Raw genomic sequence first — 24,782 nt, forward strand, 5'->3', positions numbered from 1 at the left:
TTCTCACTGACAATTTAGAGAAAAAACTTGGTATTTGCAATCAGTTATCACCTCTGTTGTAGTCGTTCACCAGTCTTTGTTGGGAGAGGAGATTCTCTCACCATTCCAGGGAGACTTCTCCACAAGAAACAGTTCTCTTGTGGCTTCAATGTCACAGCAAATCTGCCACCTGGGAAAGGAAATCTGTTTGCAGTGTGAAAGTCCCTCCCATGCCTTGCAGCTTTCCCAAAGCTGCTTTCATAGACCAGACCGATTTATGGGGTACTATTTTAAGGATGAGCTGTTCCAGCATAAAAACAAATAAAATGTTCCAGCATAAAAACAGATAAAAGTTCTTTTATCTCTGGAAACAGAGGCCTTTATTTATTTATTTATTTTTATATTATTTGTTTCTTCTTCTCTCTCTCTGGCAAAGTTTCTCATCTCTCTCTGTTCAGGCTTCTCATTGGATTACAGCTTTTCAGCATCCACATGCTCCAGCACGGGTGCCCTTTTCTCATGGGCTGCAGGTGGATGTTGCATCCCCCCCATGGTCTTCATGAATTACAAGGAAAAAACAAAGTCTGATATATCAAAAATATATCTTCACCATAGCCTTACGAAGAGAATTTCAGTCCAAGACCAAGGCATCTCCTCAATCCCCTCCTAACTAGAATTTGACTCCTTCTTTACTGACCTCAGCGTCCCATGTTGTTTTCCTTATATGTGTCTTCACCCTTTCCTTTCTCCTGGTTCGGGAGAGAACTGGTGTTCTCTCAAACTGGTGTTTCTTCATTTGTTCTCAACCTTCATTGACTGAAACAGTTTTTGTAGAGTTCTGCAGCACTGAAAGGTTGATCTCCTCTAGGCTGTGCATCAGGATCGCTCACCATGCCTCTCGCTGCTGGTCACGTAGTCTCTGCTGACACTGTGCCTGCTGCCAGCTCTACTCAGTGCTTTTCTTCCTGCAGAGGAGAAAACAAAGAAGGAATGGAAAGCTGCTGCTGCTGTTTTTGTCCTTCTCTCCACAGCATGGATGGCTGAAAGTGGCTCAACAAACAGGCTGAGGCTAAACATGCTGAGGCAGCCATGGCTGCGCGCTGTTGCCTCCATCGCGCCGATTTTGCAGCCCTGCACTTGCTGCTCTGGATCAGGCTCCCAGCCCATGGCTGCTCCTGGCCTTGGGACCACTCCTAGCACTGATAAAGCCTCTGGCATGGCTCAGAGGTGCTGCTGGAAAAAGGACCAGTGGGCTCTACTGGGAAGGGGCCTGGCCCCACTGGGAAGGAGCCCCAGCTGGGATGGGGCTCGGTGGGCTCCCTGGTGAGGGGCTCAGCAGCTCTCTCACCACCCCTCAGGGATAGAAAATCTCAGCTGGGTGTCATGGGGCCAGCCCAGCCACACAGGCCATGTGGGGCCATTCTAACAGGTGCCCCGTTATGTCTTCAGAAGTCAGAAGCCAAGAGAGAGATTTCTCGGCTTGCCTGTCTTTAAAATGTCAATATCACAGAATTAGATCTAGGTTTTTAAATGGTTTAACCAGGTAGTCAGTTGTCAGAGCTAGACAGCTCTTGGTATTTTCTAGGCACAGAGGAGCTCTTAGCAGCTTCTCAGTGAAATAATTTCCATGAATGTCTTCTTTCCTTCTCACCAAATGTCAATTAGTGCTAAACTGGTCCTGCCTCTGAACAAAAGTGGGATATCTCACCTCAGTATGTCTCAGCCCTCTACCAAAATGTTTTACCTTGGCCATATTTTCCCTAAACATCTTGGGGTTGTCACTGTGTGTCTCACTGAGAATATTTTCACTTAGGTTGTTCATTATTGGTGGAAAGGAATGTCTAATATGACCACAGCCAGGATTAGAGGCCATACAACCTGAAAAAGGTACAGTTTGAAAAGCTGCTTATGCCAGAACAATATCAATTCCAAACTCCAGGGGTGGTGTATGACACAGCCTACATGAAAACCTGGACAAGATCTGATATGTGTAATCCAATACAAAAGAAGATGGAAAGGTGACTTGGACAAAAAGGAGTTTTGTGAAAGAGGACATAACTTCTATTCCTGTTCTACTTTATTCAGAAATTGGTCAAGGTCTGATTTTATCTGACTTCTGTGCTGCTGCTACAAGCCATACAACTGTATGTAAATCAGGTCTGCATTTTGTTCACACCCATTTTTATACCTATTTACTCAAGTTTTCCTGAAACTTCAGCATCTTGTTTTAGGCACTTTTGGCACCATTAGATTTTAATTTTTCGTCAGGAAACATAAAGCTCACTGGAGTGCTTCATGAAGCCTGATGATCTAAGTGGTAATGTAATATACTGGTACCAGAAAGAACTTAGATTTAGTGTTTGATATGCCCTGGGCCATGGTGGCCTGCCTTGGACATGTGAGATAATCCCCCTTTCTCTTAATTCTCCTTGCATTTTCAAGTTTAGGTGTTTATGAACCTTGCAAATATGGTCTTATTAGTAGCTGTGACAGTTTAAAATAGAAAAAGAACCCAACAGAAACCCACAACAGAACAAGTCCACAAGGTCTGCAAAAGGGGTGGTATCTTTCACTTGCCAGCTTCCATCACTGGAAGGAAATAAATGAATTTTCAGGCACGGAAATCTTTCACCTCCCATATGTAAGCAATGTAAATGATACCATTTGCCAGCACTGAAGAGATCTAGATATGAAGTCTCACACAAAATCCCTATTGAATACTTTTCCTGAATACCATAAAATGGCTGGAAAAATAGTTTTATTTGGAAATAGTGGACTTGACAGGAAGGACCAGACCCTCAATAGGCCTTACCCTAACCCTTAACTTTTATTACCAATAACTGGGTCCAGTATATTTACTCAGAGCTGTTTCATCAGGCCTTCCTGCACTGCTGGATGCACATGGATGTGTTTACATAACACTCTTCCAGTCTCTCCAAGGGAATATTCCAAATTAACTGCATAGACTTGTCCTAACAGAGTCCTTTTAAAAACTCCAGGAAAGGTTTCCTGAAGAGGCACCACACAGTATTTAGCCAGGCAGATTTTCATTCTGCTAGAGGTGTTTTTTTGGGGGTTTTTTTGCAAAGTTTTTAATTTTCAGACTCTCGGCCTTCTTGAAAGAACATCTTTAAATGTCATATTTATAAGCTTGACTTTCATGGAGACAACAGAGCTTCTCTGTGGATTAAACTTTCCATTTGAAGAACCACCACACTAGAAGAGAAGCCTAAAAACTGAAGTAAACATCTTTGATCATTGTTAAAATGCAAGAACAGAGGTGATAGAAGTTCTGTGGGCTATGTGCTGGTTCTTTGTGCATAGAAGGGAGGAGACAGCAAAAAGGAAACCAAAAGTCACCTTTTATTTTTTTTGGGTCATATCTGCTGTATCACTTCCTGAGTATTTTGTGAGTATCCAGCTCAGCCCAAAGAGCTGAAGTGTCTCAGTAGCATAGGGTCATGTAATTTTGAAATTTCTCCCCGTGGAGGGCTCATCCTTAATTTCCCCTAATGGGATTTGCCCTGCAGCAAGAGGTGGGCTTGTTTTGAAGGGATTAATTTCCTTCATTGCAACCCAAGAAGAACCTGAATTCATTTATTTATGCTTTCCCTGCTGGATTTCATGAAGCCACTTGTAGTACTCTCCAAATGCAATTCTGTGTGGGTGAATTTCTACAGTTGTGTCCCATTAAGATGAGTCATCACCACCAGGGATAAATAAAGCTCTGGGGGAGCACCATGGTTTTCTACCCACTTTGTTATAACATATGATGGTGTCTCACTGAACAGCTGGGCTGATCAGGATGGTCTGTGCAGAACCTGAGAAAAAGGGCTCAAAATGCTCAGTTCTTGGATCTGTGTCCATAAAAGGGTGACTCACAACCAACTATTTTATCTCATTTTTGCTGTCACACCAGGTACTTATTTTCATCTGGCATCACTCTTGACTGTCATTGCAGCAATTGTGCAGCAATTGTGGCAGACTTCTTCAGATTTAAGTCTGGTCAAGCCATGTCCCACCCTCCCTGGAATTCCTATGCCCTTAAAACTCTTAATAAAACTCTCCGCTACTAAATTTCTTCTTGGCTTTCTCTCCAACCCTACTTTCTTTCTCATAACTTAAGGGCTCTCTGCTTTTCTTCAAAATCTATGGGCAACCATCAAAGAGAAAACTCCTACATACAAAACTTAAACAATTTTTGCTGGAGAATTTCAGTGCTTCAGTTCTTATTTGCTTCTGGAGCTCTTCCTTTCTTTGTTCTCCTTTCAAACACTGACCCCTCACCAGCGGGAGTGAAGGTTCTTGCTCTTATCTTAGTGCTGCCCTACTCCCTCTCTCAGCTCTGGGTGCTTCAAACAGCTCAGTTACATCCCATCTTCCAAGCATTTGCCACAAGAACAAACAGCCCCAGGGCCACAAAGGCCAAGGTGAGGTTTGTAATCTGCTTCCCAGCCCTGGAAAGGCTTTTGATATTGATATTGCTGTAACTCTTTCAAAAGAAGGGGTGGAATTGGGAGTGGCTGCAGATCTCAGCCTGAGCCCAGCCCTCTGTTACAGAGCTAGAAGATGATAACCTTGAGATTTTGGCTATTTCTTCTGTCTTCCCTTCCTATTCAGAGATGTCTATTCTAGGAGTGTAGCTAGCCCTGGTGGCAGCCAGGAGGGCAGCATTTTTATGTGTTTCTCCAGCCAAGCTAACCTGCTTCAAAACTCCCTGCCTGGATGTCTGCTTCACATATACACCCTAAATATCCTCAGGACATGCTGAGCACTTACCACTGCTACATAAAATAAAGTTTTTTCACTGAGAGCAATGAAGAAAGAACATTTTCCACATGGTTTTTTCTTCCTCACCAGAGGGACCTCTGCCATCTTCCCAGTGTGCACCCTTTCCTTTGTAGCTGCACTGCAAAATGAAGCCAGAATATATTGTTTGTTTGTGATTTTTTTTTGTTTGTTCATTTTATATATATATATATATATAACTACACACACATATATATTATTATTTTTTTCTTTACTTTACATGAAACACCTTCCTCTTTTACCTAAACCAGTTAACCTTTAAGCACTGATAAAAACTTCCAAGATATGCTTCCATTCTTTTTTTTCCACCACAGGTATGAGATCCTCCAGAGACTCAGAGCATTCTCTCATGGAAAACATGGATATGGGAATTAAAGCCAGCTCCAGGGCCTAGTGGAGATGAGAAATCAGACATCTGCATATCTTAGTGGAATCCTAAACTTTTCGGTTTTGCATGTGGGTAGATAGAACCTGGCCCACCCAGAGATGATTTTTTCAGCTTGTCTCTAGCAGCATGCAAATTCTTTTTGCCAGAAAAAATAGGTGAAAATGTGAAATGAAAGACATGGGGTGAAGGACTTCTCTGAAGAATCCAGACAACACAGGAGCTTGTGTGTGCTTTTATCCGCTTTCTTTGCCACCTGAGGCAGCACTCAGAGTGCCTTGCAGCAGCTGCTCTGGTGCCACACTGCTTTTCCTGATGTTTTCTCTTTTAATTTAGGGTTATTTTTTTCATTTTATGATGGGTTGGTGTCCTGAGTAGAAGTATGGGGGGGAAAGGGGCAATGTAAGTGTCAGGAGTAAGTGTGGTAAGAATTTATTGGCCTTGAACCATCCATGCACTCCTGTTGATGTTGGGATACATGGAGGCAGTAATCTCTAAGACACAGCTGGTGGTGCTCTGGCTCCTGAGGGAAATAAAGAGAATTAATACAGAGCTGCACATCATTTTCCTACTGTTGGCATTCCTAAAGCCACAAGGGTGAATTTAGGCTCCTCTGCAGTCTAGAGGCATTGCTTCAAGCTCACATGAGAGCCCTGGTGTTTACTTCACATCCAGAAGGGCAGCTCCCAGCATAAAATGCTCTATTTCACCCCCAAAATTCACAACATTCAGGGTCTAACACTGTGCATTGGTGGAACCCAGATCAACAGGTTGGGACTGTGCAGCATAGGAAGGTGGAGGACAGCAAAATTCCAGTTCTGCTCAGAAGGAAAGGCACAGTTCTGTTAAAGGAAGAGAGGTCAAGCTTTGTTTCCTGATAGCACAAAAACCAGAGAGGTGTGGGACCAGAGTTACTCTGAAGAGCAGTCTGTCAAATCTCCACACTGGTTCAAATTATTTTCCAAAAAGAGGACTTTAACTAATTTTCAAAGCAATCTAACATGTTGCACTCATTTCCAGTTCCTTCACTTCCAAATAAATCAATGACTGACTGAGATGCTACATCCTGACCCCAGCATAGAAAAGGAGCAAGAAAAGCAAGGTTTGTTCTTTCTTCTGATATCCAAAGCAGGCTGCTCATATCCCACCAACTACAGCTCAGCTTGGAAAGCTCTGGAAAACTCAGTCTTGCACAAAACACAAAACAGAGCCTCAAGTGTTATTTCTTACAATGGTAAAATTCAGTTTCTAGGCTTTTTTTTTTTTTTTTTCCTTTTCTTTTTGGATTTGTTTATTTTCATAGCATTCCACTGTTTCAGAAATAGTCATAAATTGTCATGCCCCAAAACCATGCCTGTGGCTGGTTCCAGCCACAGAACATGAAAACCCACTTCTCCAAGTGCTGTGATTTCTCAGGAATGCTGCTCTTGTACTGTTCAATGATGGCTGTAGGGGGAAAAAAATAAAAATTAAAAGAAAGACAAATTATAACCCAGAAGGATGCAAGCCTGGAAAAGCTTTCATTCTTTCAAGCAAACAAATTATTTCCTTCCAAGATGTTGACTTGTGTTGATTGCAACAGCCACCCAAACCATCTCACATATTTTTTGAACAAATTATACTTGGTAATGATGAAGAAGTTGTAATAAAAAAAAAAAAAAAAAAAAAAAAATTAAAAAAAGTGATAAAATTTACTCCCCTGGGATACAGTACTAATTATTTCTGCTCATATGGATATGGAAAAATTACACTTAATGTTAAAAATACTCTTTAGATAAAAGACATGGTTATAGCTAAAAAAGCATAATGTAGCAGGAAGGAAACATGAGTGCATTGGCTTGTGTGAGAACATCATCTATCACAGGACTCACAGCTTAGCCAAGATATTTGTGCCAACTATTCTGCTGCTTTATAATTAACAAAGGAAGAAATAGATTGAGGGTTTGGCTCAGAGTTGTTATCTTTCATATGTTAACAATTTCTGGGATTCTTTACTTGTTTTTTTTCCTTCTGCTCTTTAGGGAATGAAGAGGGAAGGGGTGCTAGAGCACAGAGAAGAAAGTGATGTTTTCTGGACCAGCTCAGACCCATGGAATCCATCCCAACAATATGAGTTTGCATCAGTGGGTGACTTTTTTAGAAAGCACAGCCTTGACAGAATTTGGCAGGAGCAAAATGCATTCAGCAGAGAACTTCTGGAGTGTGTTGCCATTCCATCCTTGATGCCTGAGCCCCATCACAGTGAAATGCCAAATAATGGCAAGGCGTTCATGGCCACTAGGATTGGCTTATGGCATTTGGGAACATCGTGGGCAAGAGCCCAACTTGGCACCCTCATGGTCACTGGAGGAATTTCACATAAATTGTAATTTTTAATTTTTTTTTTTTTTATTTTGTGAACACTAAAGAAAAGTGCATCTAGTCCTTAGGGGCCAAGAAAGTGTTCAGGGCATGCTTGTCTTTAAGCACAAGTCACTTGAATTATTTTAAAATGACCATGTGATAATAATGATTTCATGAGGCAGAGACTATATTTTCTATTTTTACAGACCAGAAATTTCAGGTCTGTATTCAAGGCAAAATTTTCATTTCAAGTTTGTTAGGAAAGTTGATCTAGGAAATACAGATCTCTGCATCAAATGAGTGTCCAGCTTGCTCAAATATAACACTCCAAAAAAAAGCACCTAACAGACAGAATATAATGAATAATAAGATACACAGAATGTTATTATCATCCTAACAAAAAAATCATTTAAGTTTTGTAACCATTTTCAAAGGCAAAAAAAGGAAAAACAGGATTAGTTTGTGGGGAGTTAGCAAAGATATTCTCCTTCATACATAAACTGAGAATAATTTTTTCACTGACATGAAAAAAAAATAGTTCTGTAAAACAATGAGATTATTAAAGATATAATTCTGCCTTTACCTGCATAAACTAGAATAGTCTCAAAATTCAAACCTTGTGCATCTCCCTGATCCTTGCTGCCTCACAGCTTCATTGATTTCTTGCCACAATGCTACCTGCATACCAAAAGAAAGAATTTCTCAGTTTTCAGAGAAAGGGAAAAATCTTAATGAGGTTTTTTTACAGAAAAATATCTTGACTCTGATGTGAGCAGAGGGATGGAGCTGCAGACAAACAGGCCCTGCTTTATTGGGCTGATTAACCCATATATAGCAATGGTAACAAACAACATTCTGTACAAAACTGACAGACCATTCTTTGCTGCACACTGCATGTCATTTGGAAACACCCATAATATTATTCATGGAGACAAAACCCTGCATTTTTGAGGAAAAAATCCCCAAGGCCCAAGCCCTAGGTGGAATATATATTTTTAAACAAACAGCCTAATATTTAAAGCTTTTAAACTTTTTATACCAGGCTATATTTATTTATATTTATATTTATATTTATATTTATATTTATATTTATATTTATATTTATATTTATATTTATATTTATATTTATATTTATATTTATATTTATATTTATATTTATATTTATATTTAATATAACATATTAAGTAATATATTAATATATTATATTATTAAATTATATTATATAATATATAATATTATATATTAAGGTAATATATTAATATATTATATTATTAAATGATATATTATTATATTATTATCATATTATCTTCACTTTTTTGTCCTGAGACTGGTCTGCCTTTTTAGGTCCATGTAGTAAGAGAGAACAAAACTTGTAGTATTAGTTTTTCAAGGTGTAGTCAACTGATTTCACCAGTTTTTTGGTGTTTGGGTTTGAGGATTTTTTTGTTTCTTTGTGGGTTTCTTGGTGTTTTTTTCTTGTTGTTGTTGGCTTTTTGGTATGGGGTGAGATTTCTTTGGAGGGGTATGGAAGTGGGCTAGTTATCACCTTCTCTCAAACTACCAGCAACTTCATTAACACTATTTTAAAATGTCATACAATGTTTATTTGCCTGGGGTGAAAGAGATGGGTTTTTTCTGACTGGGAAATGGAAACATCTGGAACTGGAGACATGCTCAAAATGCTGTCTCCCTGGAAAGTGCTGAAAGTTTCATATCTCAGAGAGCTGATAGTCTGATGCCCTTGAGCAGCCTTCGTTGTGTGCTCATGCTGCCTCTTGTCTTGAAGACAAAGATTCTTAAGATCTTTGCATTTTAACACAGTCCATTCTGAATCAAATTGATATCTGTTACAGGCTTGACAAATGGCTCCTCCTCCCCTTTGTCACTGTTTTTTTTGTTTTCCTTTTTTTTCTTTTCCTTTTCCTTTTTATTTTTCTTTTTTCTTTTTATTTCCCTTTTTTCCTTTTCCTGTTCCTTTTCCTTTTTTCCTTTCCTTTCCCTTTTCCTTCTATGCTTTTCCTTTTTTCCTTTTCCTTTTCTTCTTCCTTTTCCTTTTTTCCTTTTTTCCGTTTTTCCTTTTTTCCTTTTTTCCTTTTTCCTTTTTTCAGTTTTTCCTTTTTTCCTTTTTTCCTTTTTTCTTTTTTCTTTTTTCTTTTTTCCTTTTTTCCTTTTTTCCTTTTCCTTTTCCTTTTCCTTTTCCTTTTCCTTTTCCTTTTCCTTTTCCTTTTCCTTTTCTTTTTCCTTTTCCTTTTCCTTTTCCTTTTCCTTTTCCTTTTCCTTTTCCTTTTCCTTTTCTCCTTTTTTCCTTTTTTCCTTTTTTCCTTTTTCCTTTCCCTTTTCTTTTTTTCATTTTTCCTTTTCTCCTTTTCCTTTTCCTTTTCCTTTTCCTTTTCCTTTTCCTTTTCCTTTTCTCCTTTTTTCCTTTTTTCCTTTTTTCCTTTTTCCTTTCCCTTTTCTTTTTTTCATTTTTCATTTTTCATTTTCTCCTTTTCCTTTTCCTTTTCCTTTTCCTTTTCCTTTTCCTTTTCCTTTTCCTTTTCCTTTTCCTTTTCCTTTTCCTTTTCCTTTTCCTTTTCCTTTTCCTTTTCCTTTTTCCCTGCCTTAATGGGAGTGAATGCACAGTAATGTTGAGACCAGCATACTTTTTTATCCTCTCCTCACTGGCAGGCCACTCCACCCCTTCAAAGATGTCTGGACCATCAAAAAAAAAAATATAAAATCATGAAATCTAGGATAGGTTAAATATTAAAACCATTTTGCTTGGATGCAGCTGTGCTATCACTCAAGGAGCAAGTGCAAAAAAAGGGGTTTTGTGACAGGTCCCCCTAGGTCATGGTGGCTGTTAATGAGGTAATATGTGATCTGGTTCCTCTCTGCCTTTCAGGCACACCCAAGACATTGCTCCCTCATGTTTTCAAATTTTAAAAATAATTTAAACATTCCTGAAATAAGCTGGGGAATGTTTAAATATAGAACTAACACATGAACAACTTCTGTGGCTGTTTTCGCACAGTAAGAAAAACATAGAGTTTGAAAGAATTTTTTATTTTAGATTTTTTTTTATATGTGAACACTGACTCCATTTATTTTTCTAGTCCTTTCTGTCCTTTTCTCTGCTGATAGTGTACCACTGTGCTCACAGTGGGCAATGTTTTCATCACGTTTGGGTGGATAGAGAAATCAAGATGCCTTGTTCATTGCCTGTGCAAAATGATGGATATATGTGATTAAATTCTGTGTTAGAAAGAATTCTGACCACCCACAAAGACCTTTTATTTAAAATAACATTGAAGGAAAATTGGTAAACTTACACTACTGTCTAGTAAACCCTTGTTAAAAAACATAGACAAAGTTTTTTTCTACTTTTCACATAGATTGGTTCCACTGACATTTGTGTTGTTATGCATGAATTTAATTTTGTTTCCTATTGTAGTTATTCCTGGTAAAAGGCAAAAAAAACCCCTGTGTTGTTTTCTGCCTATTGTGCATAATTTTCTGTGGCAATGGATACCTGGCATTTGAGTTCTAGTTCAGACATGGCTGTGGTTAAATTTCTGTCCACTATTTAAATATTTTTTAATACAAGCTTTATTTGAAGTGCTTCAGTTAGTCTTTGTACATATTTTTATCAGCTAAATAGGTTCTGAAAATAAGTTTTATTAAACAACATTAAAAGAGGAGACATATACATTAAAAAAAAAAAAAAAGGAGGAAAAGTACAAAGGTTGTACAAAAGTACAAAACTTGCAAGTTTTGCAAAATGTAATTCAGAGCCCTGGTTTCATTTTGTGATAACATTTTATCACATTTACTCTTCTGATTTGCTCTACAAAATTTGGCTTCAGTCAAAACATGCATATAGTGTAAAACGAAAAAACATGGGATTAGCAGTTGGATTCTTAAATTGAAACAAAAAACCAAAAAAAACAGGCAAATTTGAAAACACCAGTGCACAGAGCACAAGGAAATCTCAGTTAAATGGATGAGAGCCACAAAATTTTCTGTATCTTGCTTGTGTCTTCTGCTCAATAGCACATTGTGGCTCTGTATTCATGGTTCTGCTGTATAGATTTATTGCACTTACATGCAATATCTGCCCTGATTTATGCTCATGACATTACTTGGGAGTAATCTTGCTTGTATCACTGATTGTTCCAATGATAATTTGAATTATTGCAGAGAGATAAAGATATCCCTGAAGATAATTTCATTCCAGCTGGGTCTGTAAGGAGCAACTCACAGGTTTTGGGAATTGTATAAGAGAAATAAAGTAATTCACAAATGCCTCACGCTGATTAAGAGCCTGGCTTTTGGATTCTGCAGGAATTCGGCCTATTTCATTACCTTGCATAGCATAACAATTACACATTTATAACAATAATGTTGACAAAAATGCATTTCAACCTTTTAAAAAAATTTTTTTGTAGTATAGAATCTGTGGACAAATCATAGCTGATCATGAGAATAAAACCATTATCTAGAGTTTAAGGGGAAGATCCACCTTTTTGACTATAGAGCCAGGAATGATCACACTAAAATTCCACAGCTGTGTTATCAATCCACCCCTCCAAGACACAAAACTTGTGCTGACACTGCAGTCCTGAGTGTGGATTGCCAGGGACAGTTTGATGTCCCTCTTGAGGAAATGATATCTGTGATGTCCCTATGTGAAAAAAGGCAGGAAAAGACCCAAAAAGGCAAATCTCCATCAGGGAACCAGGGACTGATCCTCAGAGGCCAGAGAATGACTGAATTGAATTATTTTACTGCTTTCTGTAGTATCATAGGGGCTTGAAGGTGGCTACTTGGTACAAACAAAAGTCAGGATATTTGGGGAATCTTACAGTAGTTTAAAAGAGGTCTCCCCCCAGCTTTGTGCTCTGTCACAGTTGTTAGCTCTGGTTCTTTGGCTCTCCCAGCACAAACAGTAGCTATACAAACCTTGAATTGGCTAGGAGTGATATCTGCACACAATATTTTTGTAGAATAACACCAGGTAGGCTGAGCTGCAGTCAAGGTTACGATCACAAGGTGTTTACTTGGTTTAACTGCACCTGCCAGACTTAAAAATCAATTTTCCCTCCATCAGCTTGGCCACTTCTAATGGCTCTGTAAAACTATTGAAATTTTAACAGTCAGAAATATGAGAGGCCTCTGCCATTCATGTTGAGTTACATCCAAAAGTTACCTGAGGTTCTGCATGGGGTAGTGGTGAATATATACATATGTAAAATTTGCTCCAGATTTTAAATATGCAGGTATGTTTCTCTAAAACTTTATCAGCATTACTTGCCACTTGTGCTTCTGGCGTTGTTTGGCTCCATGCTCTGTGGACCTTGCTTTCACTTTGGCTGGAAAATGAGGCTTGTGGTTAAGATGGTTAAATTAAAAGAGATGAAAACCCATTTTACTTCCCACAATCACCATGCACTGCCTTGGTGGATATCCAAGTTCTTCTAAAGTCATTTATCCCATGCTGTAGCCAGGGGATTCTTTACCTTCACCTGACAAAGGAAGGCTCTCTTTCATCTCCAAGGCCACTGCCTTTGCAGCACAAAATAGCTGCAATTTCCTTTCCACCTTCTTCAGAGGGTTTTAGTGACAGTGTATAAACCTGTGCCCTTGTACACCAGTGATGATTTTAGAGGTTCACTCTTTGGCTGACCTGCAGAGAGGAGGAATCTGTGGCAGTCCTGCAAAGGGATCTCTTCACTCACAATCAATACCCCATAAAATTTTTGATTCTGAGGTCCCCTGTTGAGTCATCAATGATGACTAGGGAAGGCAGCTATTTCACATTTGTTTTACAGCTATTTTACCTGTGCACATCTTTTTCTTCCTGCCATCTCTTCATTTCAAGGGGTATTTTTGGTTTCTCGCTTTGGGAACAAACACACCAATTCTTTACACATCTCCTAGAGTTGTTTTTGTGTTTTTTTTTTTTTCTTTTAAGAAAATTGATTTTCTTTTTTAAAAGCATTGTTAAGGTCGTGTCAGGCTTCTATCTTGTACTTTTTATTTCACAAAATACAATCTCTGGGCCATACAAAATGGTCTAAAAGCTTTCTGGTAGCTGGAAAATGGGAACATTCTGAGTGATTTTTTCCAAAACTGTTCTACTAATGGCACTGTTAGGTCTAGAAAATAATATCCATTTCTCTTTGCAAGCAATCTGTGCTTACATAAAAGCCTTCTTCACTGTTTTTTTTCTCTTCTTCTTTGTTGTTTTGTTGATTTTTTTACCCCAGAAGAAAGCCAGAGCTTCTGGGTATTTTACAGTAAGACCTCCTTGTACTCCTCAAACAATGCAGCAGAGATTTATGATGAGTGTGAAGTACTCACCAAAAAGTATCCCAGGTTCACACTAAGAAATTTATTACCTTGAGATTTTAATGGCATAAAGTCTCTTTCTTTTGGAGATGATTGTAAAATGCTGAAAAAAAAGTATATATTAACTCTGCGTCGAGAGAGACTGAGGTGGTAAATTTTTTTATTGCTTACACGTATGACAAATTCTACAGGAATAGAGCTCCTCTTCCTCTTTCTCCCGTCAGAGGTGAAACAAACAAACATGAATAGGAATTACCTCATCATCTGACATTTGAGGCTGGACACAGTTTCACAAGAGCAGACACCCCCTCTGCCAGACGGTGAGCTCAGTTGTATGAAACACGATGTATGAAACACACTTCGAGCAAGAGAAAGGGACAGAAAAGAAATCTGGCTGCTTCACAGCCTTGGATGGCAGAGGGGAGGGGAAAGGAGGCAAATATGGACACTGGCATGTTGGTGAAAAAAAGAAACAAATGGCAGATGAGGTTGACCCATTCCAAGCAGGCAAGGTGAGGCTGGAGTCAATATTGGCATTGGCCAACCCTGACAGATCTTCCTCATGGAGCTGTGTGAGCTGAGGACTGGAAATGCCAAAATGCACATGAACTCGTGGATGTACCAGTGTGCTGGAGCCTGGTTTGTTGTGACACACTCCTGCATACCTGGAGAGGATATCCTCTGGCCTTCCAACAGCAGGAAAGGAACTCCACAACATTTCCCTCCTCGTTTCCTGTGGTATTCGAAAATTTCCCTTCACTGTGGTTTATTCTGTCACAAGATCACCCTAAAAACCTGTGTGGCTTCTGTTATTTGGTGGTGTTAGAACTCTGAGGAAAGAAAACAGCACCATCAGCCTTCAGCAGGGCATCAGAGAGAAAACAACAAGCAAATAGATTGTAAATGTGTTGTGAAATTATTTCAACACTCCAGTGATGCCAGGGTCAGTATTTCTATCACATTTCTACTAGCACCAGTCTGAAGTGCAGCCTGACTTCTTCTGCTTCCAATCCATCCTCACAGCTCAGGTGAGATGTACTTTGTGCTACAGGGACTTGGGCTGACTGATATTTAGATAAGAATTAGAAGCAATTTCAATAAGGCATTTATGAAGTACTTAGCCCTTCACATGAAGAGAATAAACTGGGCTATTTTTACAGGAGAGGGTGCAAAGCTCACTGTAGTAATTCTTTCTCTCACAGAATTTTAGGTGTGAGTAACCCCAGAAACTTTATTTGAATTTATTTTTCCTTAGAGTGAGCGTTCTTTCACACAGTGAGAGCCTTAGATGGGTGTTGCAATTCTTCTAGTCCCTTTCCAGCAGGATTAAGTGTTCTCTTCATACAAAACTCAGACTGGGGCCAAAAACAAAGAGAGGAACACCACCCCTTTGAGCTACCCATGATGCAGCATTTCTTCTCCTTGTCTTGTGATCTCAGAAATCTCCTTCAGGTACAGCAGGTTCCTCAGTGATGATCTTTCTTCACTAGATGGATTTCACACCAGCTTCATCCACTGACCTTGTCAGCAGTGAAGAAAACATCTCTGAAGCTAAAACTCATCAGTGATCTTGAGTTCAGCCAATGGGCAAAGATTTGGCTGTACATTGGTCATTGTTTTAAATTTGCTGTGGCCAACAATTCGGCTGTACTTGGGGAAAAAACACTCTCTAGAATTTTCCATTTTCTTGTTCTGCAAACCATTTCCAAGAGCCTGGCCTAAAGCCTGGTGAAACTCACGGAATTTTCCTGAGCAGGGGACGGATCACCCCGAGTTCAGGCAGGTTTCTGCCCTGGACAGGGTGAATTTTAGGATCACTCATCTCACCTCAGGCCTGTGCAGAGGGTTTAAGGATGGGATAAGCCCAAGGGGTGGTTCCTGACCAGTGCCACTCCATGGTATACACTGATCCAACTTCTGGGAAGAAGAGGTTCTGCTGCTGTGACACATCTCACTCTGTCAGCCTGCTGAACTGGCCCTTCATCCCTGCTCAGCTCTGGGTGTTGCAATTGTGGCTGTCATTTGTTCTTTCAGATAATTAGCATTGGTTAACTTCAGGTCTAATGACCTTTCCCAATCTATTGCAACCAGTAGTAGAAAACTCATTAAACCCTCTTGTCATTTTTGCCACACACAGATTTATACACACACACACACACTGGTGTGCCTTCATGCAACAAAGCTTTCTGTCGCTATTTGAATTAATTAATCTTTTTGGTTTTCTTTTATTATTATCATATAGGTAGAAACTACCATGTTATCTTCCCTCTGGTTTAATTCAACCCATGACTGAAACGTGAAACTAAGGGCAGAATAATCTGTTCTGGCAACTGAAAGCCATGTTTGGCTTCCTTTCTTCTTTTGAAAATGGAGCAATGCTTTCAAGTAACTCTCAAAGGATGTCATCGTTTAGAGGGAGACATTTTTTCCATCAAAATATTTAATTTTTGAAACAAAAATATATTAGGGAAAAAGACAATAATTTCAATAAAACCTTTTGTTAATGTGTCTTCTTTTAAGATGCATGAAAAGAGTTTTTCTTCAACAACACAATTTTTTTTTTCTGTTGTTTTAGGTTTAATTTTACAAGTATATATTTATCTTGATTTCCATAGTGTAATGTTATGAACAGAGTCTGACAATTAAATAAAATTAATTCATTAATTCAAGCAAAATAAGTTATCTGATGAGATTTCAGAAAAAATTGAAACCTCAATCCAGATGCAGTTGCTCTGATTCTTAATTTGAAGAAATATGCTGTGCTTTAAAAACATATTAAAGCCTCAGGGCTAGGTCCTGGAGAGCTTCCAGAGATACTGGATGCTATTTTTAAATTTGTTTCTTCCTTCTATACCTGGATTTTGTTTCACAGGGCACTTGCACATTGATCTGAGACCTGTAAATATTTGATGAGAAATAGCATAACTTTAAAGAAAACCACACCCCTAGCTGTTTCCTAGATACCCATTACTCTTGTATTCAAGCAGGACATTGAACAGTTTTAAGACTCAGCACTTTATCATCCTCCCCCTATAAAACAGAAAAGAATTTTTATAGTACAGGGTTGCAAAATAGATTTTATTCATGCCTGTGTGAACTCTGAATAATTCCACAAATTGAGGGAGTCGTAATCTTCTAAATACACTTGTATTGTGTTGAGGGATTATTGTAGAAATGTCCTAAAAGTTCAAACAAATATACATGTCAAGCCTCAGAGCACTAGAAAAATAGATTTTATTATATATGCCACCAAATATTTAGTCAGTAAGGTAATATAAACACATACCTTATTTTCTCAAATTTGCACTGCAGCATTGGCCCTCTCTTTAGAGAAGTGCAAACAGAAACCCTGTTTGCTACTGTACCTTATCACAATATCATCATTCATGGGAGAAACCACTCAGAACAACTGCTAAAAATACGTGAGACATTCACCTCCCAGCCACATGCCATGGCCTGATTTTCTCTCTCCAGCAGAATTATTCACCTGCTGCCCCCTCTTTTCACAAAAATCCAGTGTGTCTGATTCAGACCTCATGCCAAAGAGATCTGGGAGTTGGCAAAACTTCCTTTAGTCTCCTCTGCCCTTAAGCTGCAACCATCTCAGTGAAGAAAAAGCAATAATTTCTCAGATTTCACGACCTCAGGATCACAAAGCTGCTGTATGGAGGCTGCAGTTTCATCTGGGACTCCAAAACCTGCAAAGGAGCCCCAGTAGATCTTTCCAAGAAGCACAGCTCGACTTGGAGGGTGAAAGGGCTGATGAAAATGTTGATCCTGCCCCAGGCTCATCTTCTGCCTCCACTCAGTGCCCTCTGCCCCTCCACAGCACCATCCCATGCACAGCTTTAGCCATCTCCTCACCAAAGTCATACCCAAAGCTGAAATGCTTTCATGAAGCTCAGAGGATGAAGGAGAAGAAACCTAGGGTTTTGTTTTGTTGTTTTTTTTTTTCAAAGGGGTAAATTGTTCAGCTGGGATTTCACAAGTTATTTCTCTCCCAGGGCATGACAGGCATGAAAAAGTTAAAGAAAGGAAATTCAGTGGGCTTCGTATGTCACCTTTTTTATTTCATGTGAAAATCTGCTCTTATTTCTGCATGCTGTCTGTACCAGACCACCTCCTGGTGATTTCAGTTCCTCCATGAACTGAAAATAAACCTGTCACCCAGACAGCTGCTACAAAACACACAGGCTGCTTCTGCCTGGTTACAGAATCATCAGCTTCAGGCTTGAACCTTAAGAATTCTTTATCATTGCTGCTGCAAACTCTTCATGTGGTTATTTTAGCATCATGGCCAGTTGAAAAGCAGTGGCATTTATACTTGTGGACCATGTATTGGGTTTAGGAATGGAAATAGGTTAATAAACAGAATTAGGTTTATAAACAAAGTGCTTAGGACACACTGATTTTCCTCAGTTTAGATCACCTGTTGTTTTGTGGTTGGTTTGTTGTTTTTTTTTTCGTTGGTTGGTTGGTTGGTTTGTGTGTGTTTATTTTAATATTGGTTTAAACATTAAACTACCATTATATCCTGCTAAGGAAAAAAGCCAATGACAGAATAAACATACTGAAACTTTAAAACTGCTCTTGCTTGTCAGCCAAGGAGAGCCCTGGTGAGATGGACTGCTCCCTCGCTGCAGAGAAAACTTTTAGGAGGTGGAACACCAGAGTTGGTCACTGGGACCTGGTGTCTGCAGCAGGGAGATGCTCCCCTGTGCTGACTGTGGATCCCAGCAGGTGGAAGCACACAGCACCTTCCAGCAGGCAGCTGGCACCTCCAATGAATATTTTGTGGCAGTGCACACATGCAGGGATGACCACAAAAATGCGCTGCATGTGCCGTGCCGAGATCTGCCTTAACTCTCTGAGGCCAAGGGAAGCTCCATGGAGCCTGCTGAGGGCAGGCAGGTCATGGGACAGCTTTTGAATCCTCCGTGACTCAGAGGAAAAGCCAGGACACCCATTATGAGCCGTGGAAAGGTCACTTCTAAAAACACATTTCCCCATTCCGTCACTCGCTTTTCTTCCTGGGTCAGCCTGCTGCAAGCTCTTCCTCTAATCTCAGTGGAGATCCTTCCTCCACCCCAGATCCCATGAGATGCTGTCCCCCTGGTGTGCCTGGCCAGCCCCACTGGCAGGAACATCCCCTGGCAGGCTGCACTTGGCGGATCAGGGCTGTGACGGGAAGGTGATGCACGGACAGCGCTCGTACAGTGTCCCAAAATGTCCCAAAATGAGCAGCCCAGCTGTGGTTTCCTTGCTGAGGCCATCTCCATGACAGAGCTGGACTAGGGCAGGAGCTGCTCTGTAAATCTGAGCAGCATCTGCAAGATAAAAATGCTAAATGTGTATAAATCAAGAAACAGAGGAACTCCTGGCCTTTTCCGATTGTCCATTCACTTATTCTGCACAGGATCTCTCTGATCCCTGGAAAACACACTAAGGTATGCATTCTGGGACTGGAGTTCCTGCCCTGTGAATGCTGGGGTATAAATCTCATATAATTGAGAATCTGGCTACATTTTTGCCTAATCCTGCACTACCTTTAGTTTTTGCAAGTAAAAGAAAGCAGCAGCCAGATCTGGATTAGCCTTACCCCTCTGCTCCTCCAGCTTTCCCCTTTTCTCACTAAACCCACAGCCTCTGCGCCGTTTTCAGGGCTGCTCTCGAGCACAGCCAAGCTCAAGGCATCCAGGGCAATTTGTGTTACAGCAGTTCCATGCCAGGGAATTCCATCTGCGAGGAACTGAGGCAGGCAGCAGCCAAGAAGGCGTTCTGCAAGGGAGGGATCGTAACCAGGACCAAAAATGTGCTTTCTGACACATTTTTGAGAGCTCTCTTCTCATGCTTACGCTGTAAGAGGAGCTGTGGGTGTGCTCCAGACACTTCCTCTAAGCACAATTGCTCTGTGCTCCCTTCTCACAGAGGTTTTTTTGCTGCAGAGCTGCACAGGTCTCTTTGTGGCAGCTGAAAATGGGCTCCAGGCTCTCGTGGATGAGCACAGAGGCAGCAGCAGGGCATTAGGGGTGTCACTAAAACCTGCACTCAAGCCTGGGTGTTGATCTCCTCTTCAGCCCCTGGGTGACAGTGGCCTCATCCCTGCTCCTTTCTTGGCTTTTTGACCCCTCTTCTTCCATGATCCCAGCTGGTTTTTGGCTCCGCTGATGTTGAATTCTATATTCAGACTTGTCTGGCCAGCAGAATAGGGGGTGAAGTACAAAACTGAGCTGAGTCTTAATATCTAGGTATGCTTGTGCTTTGTGGTAAAAGAGAAGCTGCAAGAATCAGTGAATTTTAGCCAGGGCTAAGGGTAACTTTGTTTCCCTCATACAGACCTTGAATAAAACATTCCCAGACATCTCTCACCATCAAAGATTCCATCCCTGAGGAAACTGAACTAAAAATTAAGGCTGAAGAGTAAAACACACCAACTATGGAGAGCCTTGTAGTCCAAGGGACTGTACATTATTTATCTCAAGGAAGCAAGCTTGCAGAAGTTTGTAACTTGAAGAAAGGATTCTTCTTTCCTCTCTTTTAAAACACACAGAAAAAGCAGTATGATGACAGTACATAGATTTTTTGGCTATATCTCATATATCAGATATTTGGCTATATCAGATACTGTTTGGTTTTTTTCCCCAGAAAGTCATCAGATCGTAGCAATGATATATTTTAAGTCTGTTTTGCTTAACATGCTCACAGTATGCCTCCAACTTCATTTTTGGTCAAAGGAAAGAAAGAGATTACTATATACCTCGTATAGGTAGGCTGTGGGCTTTTGTCAGCACCACCAGAATAATTTTCAGACCACAACCACCATGTCCAGCGCACCATTTTAGACACTCCAACTCCACAAAAAATGGTAGAAGATCAGATTCCATGGAGTTTCACCAGCTGAAGATCTCATGCAAATTCTACATGTACTGCAGCCTGTTTATTTGTCCAAGATAGGTTACAGCTTGAAATAACCTTGCCAAGACTGATGGCTGGACTACTAACATACCCTCTCTTTCTAATAGCTTCTTGAATTTCATTATCTAAAATATATGTTGCAGGGAATAATACTGCATTGCCAATGGAAATTACATGAGGAACTATTTCTTCAGGACCTTCTTAATCTCATATTTCTAAAATTCCTAAATGGACATTGTTTTAATCTGTTGAAGACTCCATCCCGTGTTTTGTAATAGTAAACCCTGAGCTATTTTTGGTGGGGCCAAAAAAAATCAATCAAACAGAATTCTTCCCAATTTGATTTTATAATGCAGTTCTAAATCTTTGGGGGAGAGAAAGAGAAATGAAAAGGGAAAGAAAAATGTTTATGAAGTAAATATAAAATAGTCCATATGGGAGCAATGATGGGGAAAATGACATTATTTTACCTAATCAATCACTCTTGTTAAATACAACAGAAATGTTGGCTCTGTGTAACTGAAAACTAGCAGTTGCTTAGCTCATCATTACATATTTTCCTAGTATCCAGTAAATATACTTGTTTGCTCTTCCAAATTTCTAGATTTGTGATAATGCATGCACAAGAACAAGAGAGGAACCATATTCAGTGCCTCCTCTGCCTGATCAGTGCAGGTTTAGGAATAGATCTGTTGGAAGCACAGCTTTTCCAACTGTCCTAAGTGTTTGTGCCTTCTATATTTAGGTTTTTAAAGCAGGAGTTTTCAATTTCATGGCTTAATTCACTTGTAAATCAGGTAGACATTCTGACCATTTTGACCAATGGGACCTTGTAGCTACAGCCTCACTTGAGTCAGCTCAATATTTACCCTCAAATGAACATTTTTCAATATCAGTGAACATTTCCTCATGGCTAACACTCATCCCAAGCTCCGAATTTATTTCCCAGGAGCAACACTTTCCAAGCCAGAAGTGTAATTATAGCTGCAGAATTCAAAGTGCTCCTTTGTTCATCTTGCATAGGCAAGTGGAGGAAGGATTTGGCAAAAGCTTGCAATTACTGGTTAATTATTATTTCAGTTGGCTTGGTGGTTTGGATGTTTGTTGTTGTTTTGGTATTTTTATTTTTTTTTGTGTTTATTTTTGGAAGATTTTTAGCTCGGGTTTTTTTCTTTGTTTTGTTTTGGGGCTTTTTCTTTTGGTTTTTGGGTTTGTTTTCATTGTTTGTTTCTGTTTGGGTTTTTTTTTTTAAATTTAATCTTGTCATTACATAGAATATTGTCATAGCCTCTGGAGACAATATTAACAGTTAGCTTCTCACCTTCAAGCTTCAAAAGACTGTGACCTGATTTGAAACTTCTGCAGATAAGCAAATGACGTTTTCCAACCACCAGTCATTACCACTGATAACTTAACATTGTTGGGAAAATATTCTGGTTATCTGTGTATTTTACTAAGGAGTTGGATGCAAAAATTTAAGTCTGACTTAAAGCCCAGATTCTACCAATCAGTGAGCTAAACAATTTCTCTGCTCATTCTCCCTTGGAGGCTCAGATGGAAAAAAATAAGCTGGGTTTGGAAAGCACCTGCTTGGGGAATTTTGTGTGAGCTTGTGTGTTTGTGTGTGGGATGAATGTGTATTTTTTTTTTTTTTTTCACTGATGTACAAGCAAATTGGAATAACACAACAGTGTCTGCTGGAGAAAAGCAGGATCACCATCTTCCTGTAGAAAAAAAATGTAATAATACCCAGTTATGGCTATATGTAGAGTTTATTTGAGGGTGTGTATCCCATTTTCCCCCCACTCCTTTTTTTTTTCTACACTGATTTTCTTATTTGCATTTTTCTTCTGAAAATTCAGATGCGAATGTATGCAGAAAGCCAAGGCAAAGAATATTTATGTCAGAAAAAAAAGAAACAATCAAAATAATGCTTTGCTTTCCCTTGCCACATATCACATATCAAAAAGAAAGAAAATGCCACAAGAAGAAAATCTCAAACTGTGGAATGCAGAGACCCATTCTCATGTTGGCTCATTTTGGAGGCTCCATTGCAAAGACCAAAGCTGGGATTATTTTTGTTTATATATGCCTTCTCCTCTGTAAACAGTCATTTTACTGCAGTTTGCAATGACAGATTGGATCAAATAATGAGTACCTAAATCTAGCAGCTGGCTAGATTTGCATAGAATGTCCTATACATTCACAGAAAATGAGGCAGCTCACTGTGACACTCTACTAGTGTTTAAAAAAAATCAGAATAACTTCAATACAAAATCTTTGCTTTTCCTCTTGACTATTCCTGTGTAATTTTATAGTCTTGATCTTAAAGAAGGTACCATGTATCAAAAGTACTTGTATCATAATTTCAAGTGAAGATTTAAAATAGTATAAAATTGTGTAAAAAGTTTTGTAATTCTTTTCCAAGGCCTTTCTTTTCTGAGGCAATAGAGATACAAAATATAATCTGAGCATTTTGTATTTTAGATGAAGAGAGCAACAAGTACATTAAAATACAGCTAAATTTTGCCTCAAATATTAAAAAACTAAAAGTGTATATTGTTGTTTTGAGATTTATTCCATATATTTCCCCTTCACCTTTTTTATTGCATTTTTAGCAAGCAAACTTAATAATGAAAAAGAAGATTTTTAAAGGTGAGTTCATACTGTATAACCTGAAATGGAAACACAAAACCTGAACAAACTGATGTGTTTTCAGATAGAAAACCCTTTGCCCAAAAGCTCACAGCCATAAAACTCCCTCACAAATTTTGCTCAAACACTTCAAAACTGCTCAGAGCACAACAGTTTTGGCTCCCACTAAAAAATTTGAATGTTTTCAAACATTTTGTGTATCATGCTTTACACCATTTACTATTTACTATTTACACTATTCACTATTCTAGAGGTTGCAGTGATGAACAGAATTCTTCTCACTCCATAAATGAACATGTTACAACTTTGTACCAACCACAATCATTGGTTTGAAAGGACATGGAAGAAGTGGCTTTATTAACAGTGAGAAATATAGGATAAATCTTTTGATCACTTACTTTTACCCCCTTTAGTTATTTAAAGCTGACTCTTCTGGTTTCAGACCATTATGAAAATAATTCTACATTGTTTTGCAAGTAGTTATATTTTCAAAAAAAATATTAGGAAGAAAGGAACAAAGAAACAAACAAAAGTGTTGGTTAAAAATACATTAATTTTATGTCTTAAAAAATATTAAAAGTTCACCAAAAGAGACATTACTTATGCCACATCTTGCTACAAGGACAACATTTCCATCAGACAACAGTTTAGGGGGTAACTCAGAGCAGCTTCAGTTAGAAGAAACATTTAAAAAGCTAAGCTAAGTTGCATCTCTTCAGTTGCAAATCTCATACGAACTTGCCCTGTTTTTTTCTTTTTTTGTTGTTTGTTCATTTTTTGGTTTTGTTTCTAATGAAAATATGAAATCTGCAAATAGCCTCTCTCTCCCAAGAAACACTTTGAAGAAAGTTCTGCTTTCACCTTCTTTCCCACCTGACCACCTTGCCCATGTGTAAAATGAGCTTTTTTTATGTGTTTCCACAAAACTACAAACACGACCAAACTGGTCTGCAAAGATTTAACTTTTGAGGAAGGCGAGAAACAACAGAAGAAAAATTCCTGTGGGAGGAACACCAGGACAAACCCTGACTCGTGTGCACATGGATCACCGGCTCTCTAAACAAAGGGGCAGTGGCCACCTGGGGACATCGTGCACCCTGAGCTGCCACAGGCAAAACCCACAAATTACAGGGGAAAAAACCCAAAAAAAGCTGCAGGCACCTCGGCTGCAGCTCCCACAGGGCAAATGATCTGCATGCCTTTTCACAAGGTGGAGCAGAAATAGCAGCAAAGTAGCACTGGCTTACAGAAACGTGCCCTTTTTTTTCCATAATGAGCAAGCAGATTAAAAATATCCATCCAAGGATGTTGAGGGAGCTGGTGGAAGTTGGATACAGGTCTGGAAGCAGAAGAAACTAGGAAATGA

Source organism: Cyanistes caeruleus, chromosome Z (genome assembly GCF_971803275.1).
Source record: "Cyanistes caeruleus chromosome Z, bCyaCae1.hap1.1, whole genome shotgun sequence".
Lineage (NCBI taxonomy): Eukaryota > Metazoa > Chordata > Aves > Passeriformes > Paridae > Cyanistes > Cyanistes caeruleus.